Below are 7,718 nucleotides of genomic sequence, written 5' to 3'. Positions count from 1 at the left end.
TTGAGTTGCGAACGAACAGGTCGGGACCAGCAACGGCCTGGTTACAGGGAAAGTCACGGATATCCTTATCGCGGTCGTTCTTCCTGTGCCAGATTTGCCGTCGGGTTGGCTGAAAATCATAAGGAAGGGCCATTTGTATCTCGTCTAGTCGCCATAAAAAGTAAAATTTCTGGAGCTAGCCACACGTACACCTCGCGAGTTCGGTACATCACAGTGAACAGCTGTTCGCCTGTGTTGAGCCGCTCGATGCTGCCAGCGTTGATTCCTCTTACTGCATGCTCTACGAGAGCACGTACGGCTAACCATGCCAATTTAGTTTTACATATTTTCAGAAAATTGATTGTTTTCAGATCAAAGTAATTAATATTTGATATGATATGCTTCACATATCAATATGAATAGTTTCCGTAATTATTGTAAACTCATAAAATGCATATACGTATGACAATTTTATTTTGATACTGCATCATCAGTGCATGAATGTTTACTTCAGTAAATTGACTTGTGTAGTATTTCTTGCGGAAAGCACAGTTGGCACCTGTGACGTATGCCAAATTGTGTGGATCGTTCCTGGGAATGCTCGTTTTCATTTTTTTCAAAAATCCATTACAGGCTTATCCTGGGTTTTAGAATCCTCTCTTTCCAGTTGTAGGCATCAAAAAAATGTAGATTAGAATTATCAGACAAGTAGAAAATGTCAGTACAGGTTTCTTTTAAAAAAAAATGATATAAAAGTGGCATGGTAAAATCATGTAGATGAAGGGGGCTTCCATTGGCAATATTTTTTTCCAAATTCAGAAAATGAATGAATCTCCCAATGTTTATGATGGTATCAACAGAATTCATGTTTGATACACTGATTGATGTTTGTGTTGTTATATTGGTTAGATTATTCAAAAGCACTTCTCTTTTATGCCTTGGTTGTGGATCAAAATTTTGAATATTTGTCTTTTATCTGTTTGTTAATCTCTTATTTAAGCTATTAAAGAAATTTCTTTATTTGCTTTTTTACATATAGATGGGACGAACCTGCCTATGTATTTGGAAGGGAAACGAGAACCTCATGTCCTGGTCCGGAGCAGGCATTCGTGGCTGTTGAAGGAGATGCGATCCCTTGCACATCTCTGCTGAAAGCAGTAGATGTATGTTTCAAACTTACTTATGTGTTGGACACCAACTACTGAGCTGGCAGTGCAGTCATACATATACATATTTGCAAAAGTATGTGTATGGGCTGGGAATGGGTGATGGTCCACCAACATCCTCTGTTGTATTGCTTAATAACTTCGTTGAGCAAGAGTAAAGCCGCAAGGGCTCCACTGTACACCAGCTAGGGCGCTGAATTGAAATGTTCATTGAACAGTAACATCGTATATTGATCTGTTTTTGTAACACATCTATTTCTGAAGATATAGTTGATTTTGTGGATAATTGTGGCATGTGGAAATTTTCTTTGGGATTGTCCAGGTTTACATGAGCTGGCCATAATAAGGAGGGATGGTCGATTTTGGTGGCCTTTAGAAGCCCTTTTTGTGTTGCCTAGATTAAATAGTGTATATGATGCAAAAGAAAATGACACCAAGATCATAATATTTGGTTGATTCGTTTTTATTCTATGCTTTGTTGGAGTAACAACGTAATTTCAAAGGTCAAAAGTCAAAGGTCGAGTGACAGTGAGACAAATTTCACATTTTTCTTCATATCTTCGAAATGGTTCGCGGTATCTTCATGAAATGTAATGCATATACAATGTACATGTGTTGCCTGACATTGCTTCTCTGTGGATGTTTTGGGACATGAAATCAAAGATCAAGGGTCAAAGGTCACCTTAAAATGCTAAAATTGCATTATTGAATGCTGAAATTATACTACTTTCTCCATATTCATACGGAGAAAATATGTATATTCATACATGAATATACACAAGTAAATTAATGCACAATGATTGTGTAGGAAAAGTTTTGGGTCAAGTGAAAATGCTAAAATTTTGCTCATCCATATATTGAAAGTGGCTCTTAAGTACTGTCATGGAACTTTGTGTATAATCACCAGAAATTTATTATGTACCAGTCATGTAACATACGGTCTTACACTGGCAATATGTCCTGCACCTAATGGAGAATAATGTGATATGGCGGAGGCATGCCATTCGCCATAGCGACATTTTTTGTTAAACATAATTCGAATCTCAAAGCCGTCATCTTCCTCAGAAAAATGCTTCATCAAAAAAAGGCTTCATCTGCATTGGCAATTTGAGATATGAGCCAAAAAAAGATATTTCATTGTTTTATTGTTCAACTTCAGAATCTACAAAACGAATGGAAGTCTGCACAATGATTCAGCATTGTGTATGAGATCAAAGATGGCCGGGTTTGAGCGTACCCAATGAGAACAATCATACTTTTTGACTCTTTTCAAATATTTGATCCCCGTTATCTATACAGTATACATGTATATACTCGCCGATTGACTGGGCGTGCGAACGCAATGCAGGAGAGCTGTGTGTATGTGGGGCTCCCTGATCAAATCAATCACTCAATATTATCAAATATCAATTATCAAATTGTCTATGTGAACTTTTTATCCGAAACATTTTTTTTTTTTTGTAAGCCCATGTTCGATCAATTAGATCTCTATCATCATTAACTTGCCATTGTTAAATGTGCTATCAACTGAAAGCCTGATTATTGTAGTTTACATGCCTCGTTTGTTATGATCTAGGAAACTTGAGATATGTGACAAGGTAGAATGTCATGGAAGACCGAGTGAAAATGAATGTTGATTTTGAGAAAAAAAAAAAAAAACGTTCGTGTACATGCCTTGTATTCTACACACATTGTTGATAATGCTGAATTTTCAATTTGCAAAGAGAGAGTTATGAAAGAAAATGAATGAAAAATCATAAATGTTCATGAATCAATGCAATATTCATTGCAAGCTTTATACTCAGTGTTACGAGTAGCATGTTCCGATGATTATTGGTTCAGAATAAAATATGCATTTGTGTCAGTTAAATGTTACACAATTTGTCATAGCATTCATAATTGATTTGTGACTGATGTGTGATGCATGGTGAGATTGAAAAGATGTTCTGGTCATTTTGAATAGAAACTACTAGTAGTTGAATTTGACTAGATTCATGAATCACAACACTGACTACATATCTAGTCAAATAACTGATCAGCATATTCTAATCATCTTTTACTAGAAACCGGTCAAACCAACTAGATTTTCTAGTCATAAACATTGACTAGATTTCTACTCAAAATCTGTGACTAGTTTTTTCTAGTAAAAATGACTAGAACAGAGTAAGTGCCCCTGGGATCCTATAATCTAGTCAAATACGACGAGATTCTAGTCATATCTGACTAGGTATTTTTTAGAGTGTATAAAGCTGAAATAAAAAAAAAATTCGGCTCGCTTGCTGCGCTCGCTCGCCAAAATATATCAAAATTTAGGGTTGCCTATTAAATCACCCTCAAAAGACCCCTCTCAAGTGCTTCAAAAACCATATCATGAGGACTCTTTTAAAGTCCCTACCGGGATGGGGTTGGGGTTGAACACTTTTTCAGAAATTAGGGGCGCAATTTTCGCGCTTGCCACGGGCGCCGTTTTCCCTAGATACGCCACTGACTACCAAGTACAGTCAGTATAGTAGCCTACTGGAAGCAGCAAGCTCTGGAAGCTCTGGAAGTAGCATTGCTATACTCAATGTAATTAGTAATAACACATGGACTTGGTAATCGACATGAAAGGATGATCAAGAAAAAAAGATGTTTTTCTAAGATTTCTTTTAACCATATAATTAAAGAGGTATAACATTGTTCAAAAAGCCCGGAGACGACAAAAGATTGTGATTCAGCGTGATTCCTGGTTGGCATTTTGAATACAAGCAGGATGTGCGCAGTGTACTCAGAATATCGGAATGGCAAGAAGAGTCGCTGCAATGTTGCGCAATGTTTGATAGGTTGTACACATTTGCTATCAAAGCTTGATCATTATACCCCCGCCAAACGAAGTTTGAAGGGGGTATATAGGAATCAGCGGACGGTCGGTCGGGCGGTCGGGCGGTCGGTCGGGCGGTCGGTCGGGCGGTCGGTCCGTTGCAAATCTTGCGTCGCGAACTACTTCCTCAGTTTTCAACCGATTCCCATAAAACTTGGCACAGATGTGTGCCTTGGGTTGTAGATGTGCAAGACGTATTTTTTGACAGTACCCAAAAGTACGTTGCCATGGTAACGGCATATTATGGGCAAAAATGGGTACAAATCTTGCGTCGCGAACTCCTCCCACAGTTTTTGATCAATTTTTATGAAATTAGGTACAGATGTTCATATGAATATGTTAATGTGCAAGACACATATTTCCGCAGTGGCAAAAAGTGCGTTGCCATGGTAACGGCATGTTATTGGTAAAATATAGGGCAAAATGCTTCATGGCAAAACTGCTTCATCAGTGTTCCTCCAATTCTCATGGAATTCATATTGAATGTTTGTCTTAGGATATAGGTCAGCATGACACATTTCTTGACAGTGACAAACAGTATGTTGCCATGGTAACAGCTCACATATTATGAGCCAAAATGATGGAAAATTTTGTGTTGCAAACTACTTCCTCAGTTTTTGCCCAATTTCCATGAAACTTGGTACAGATGTGTGCCTTTGGTTGTAGATGTGCAAGACGCATTTTTCGACAGTACCCGAAAGTACGTTGCCATGGTAACGGCATATTAATGGCAGAAGATCAAGGAAAGATCTTGCGGATTTAACTTCTTCCTCAGTTTTTTTGACCAAAGCTTATGAAATGTTGTTTTGACCAAAGCTTATGAAATGTTGTTTGGCGGGGGTATAACCAGTCGCTGTAGCGACATTTCTAGTTGATTTTGCAGTGTTGCTTTACATACTAGTCTATATTAAAATGCCTTGCATTGCCAATAATAAGACTTGACCTTGGCCATTTCCTAACTTTTCCATCTATATGAAACGCACACACTCACAAACACAAACAAATTAGGGGATGCTCTATATAAAGTGCAGATTTTGGACATCCTTCTCCCGCTTGGTCACTTCGACGCCCCCTCGCTGGTCATACCTCCCCCAATCATGAACATTAACCGACACCCTTGACTACCAGTGGCGGATCCAGGGGGCGCACCGGGTGCCCCCTCCCTCCAATGCGAAAAAAATATAGCTACAAACGACAGTTTTTGGACGGTAAAATGTCAAAATTTTCAAGCTCGCTCGCTTCGCTCGCTCGCATTTAACCGTTATAATATGCCATTCTCCTGATGTTACTGCCAGTAATTACCAGCAGTTGCGCCCGGTGCGCCCCCCCCCCCCCCGAATTTCCAAAGCGAAAAAATAAAGCTACAAACGGCAGTTTGGGGACTGTAAAATGTCAAAATTTTCAAGCTCGCTCGCTTCGCTCGCTCGCATTTAATCGTTATGCAATTCTCCTGATGTTGCTGTCAGTAATTGCCAGCAGTTGCGCCCGGTGCGCCCCCTCCCCTTAATTTCTAAAGCGAAAAAATATAGCTCAAACGGCAGTTTTGGGACTGTAAAATGTCAAAATTTTCAAGCTCGCTCGCTTCGCTCGCTCGCATTTAATCGTTATGCAAGTTATTCTCCTGATGTTGCTGTCAGTAATTGCCAGCAGTTGCGCCTGGTGCGCCCCCTCCCCTTAATTTCTAAAGCGAAAAAATATAGCTACAAACGGCAGTTTTGGGACTGTAAAATGTCAAAAATTTCAAGCTCGCTCGCTTCGCTCGCTCGCATTTAACCGTTATATGCCATTCTCCTGATGTTACTGCAAGTAATTGCCAGCAGTTGCGCCCGGTGCGCCCCCCCCCCCCCGAATTTCCAAAGCGAAAAAATATAGCTACAAACGGCAGTTTGGGGACTGTAAAATGTCAAAATTTTCAAGCTCGCTCGCTTCGCTCGCTCGCATTTAATCGTTATGCAATTCTCCTGATGTTGCTGTCAGTAGTTGCCAGCAGTTGCGCCCGGTGCGCCCCCTCCCCTTAATTTCTAAAGCGAAAAAATATAGCTACAAACGGCAGTTTTGGGACTGTAAAATGTCAAAATTTTCAAGCTCGCTCGCTTCGCTCGCTCGCATAATCGTTATGCAATTCTCCTGATGTTGCTGTCAGTAATTGCCAGCAGTTGCGCCCCGTGCGCCCCCTCCCCTTAATTTCTAAAGCGAAAAAATATAGCTACAAACGGCAGTTTTGGGACTGTAAAATGTCAAAATTTTCAAGCTCGCTGGCTTCGCTCGCTCGCATAATCGTTATGCAATTCTCCTGATGTTGCTGTCAGTAATTGCCAGCAGTTGCGCCTGGTGCGCCCCCTCCCCTTAATTTCTAAAGCGAAAAAATATAGCTACAAACGGCAGTTTTGGGACTGTAAAATGTCAAAAATTTCAAGTTCGCTCGCTTCGCTCGCTCGCATTTAATCGTTATGCAATTCTCCTGATGTTGCTGTCAGTAATTGCCAGCAGTTGCGCCTGGTGCGCCCCCTCCCCTTAATTTCTAAAGCGAAAAAATATAGCTACAAACGGCAGTTTTGGGACTGTAAAATGTCAAAAATTTCAAGTTCGCTCGCTTCGCTCGCTCGCATTTAACCGTTATATGCCATTCTCCTGATGTTACTGCAAGTAATTGCCAGCAGTTGCGCCCGGTGCGCCCCCCCCCCCCCCCGAATTGCCAAAGCGAAAAAATATAGCTACAAACGGCAGTTTGGGGACTGTAAAATGTCAAAATTTTCAAGCTCGCTCGCATTTAATCGTTATGCAATTCTCCTGATGTTGCTGTCAGTAATTGCCAGCAGTTGCGCCCGGTGCGCCCCCTCCCCTTAATTTCTAAAGCGAAAAAATATAGCTACAAACGGCAGTTTTGGGACTGTAAAATGTCAAAATTTTCAAGCTCGCTCGCTTCGCTCGCTCGCATAATCGTTATGCAATTCTCCTGATGTTGCTGTCAGTAATTGCCAGCAGTTGCGCCCGGTGCGCCCCCTCCCTTAATTTCTAAAGCGAAAAAATATAGCTACAAACGGCAGTTTTGGGACTGTAAAATGTCAAAATTTTCAAGCTCGCTCGCTTCGCTCGCTCGCATTTTATCGTTATGCAATTCTCCTGATGTTGCTGTCAGTAATTGCCAGCAGTTGCGCCCGGTGCGCCCCCTCCCCTTAATTTCTAAGGCGAAAAAATATAGCTGCAAACGGCAGTTTGGGGACTGTAAAATGTCAAAATTTTCAAGCTCGCTCGCTTCGCTCGCTCGCATTTAATCGTTATGCAATTCTCCTGATGTTCCTGCCAGTAATTACCAGCAGTTGCGCCCGGTGCGCCCCCTCCCCTTAATTTCTAAAGCGAAAAAATATAGCTGCCAACGGCAGTTTGGGGACTTAAAATGTCAAAAATTTCAAGCTCGCTCGCTTCGCTCGCTCGCATTTAATCGTTATGTCATTCTCCTGATGTTACTGCCAACAACTGCCAGCAGTTGCACCCGGTGCAACCCCCTTAATTTCCAAAGCAAATATATATATATATATATATATATATTATATATACATATATTATCATATATAGCTACAAACGGCAGTTTGGGGACTGAAAAATGTCAAAATTTTCAAGCTCGCTCGCTCCGCTCGCTCGCATTTTATCGTACAGTTATGCAATTCTGATGTTGCTTCCATGAGGTGCGCCCCCCCCCCCAATGTCTTGAC

Source organism: Diadema antillarum, unplaced genomic scaffold (genome assembly GCF_040938485.1).
Source record: "Diadema antillarum isolate AM-2024a unplaced genomic scaffold, OU_Dant_1.0 scf00000045, whole genome shotgun sequence".
Taxonomy (NCBI): Eukaryota; Metazoa; Echinodermata; class Echinoidea; order Diadematoida; family Diadematidae; genus Diadema; species Diadema antillarum.
The sequence above is the reverse complement of the archived record's forward strand: the minus strand, read 5'-3'. Positions refer to the sequence as shown.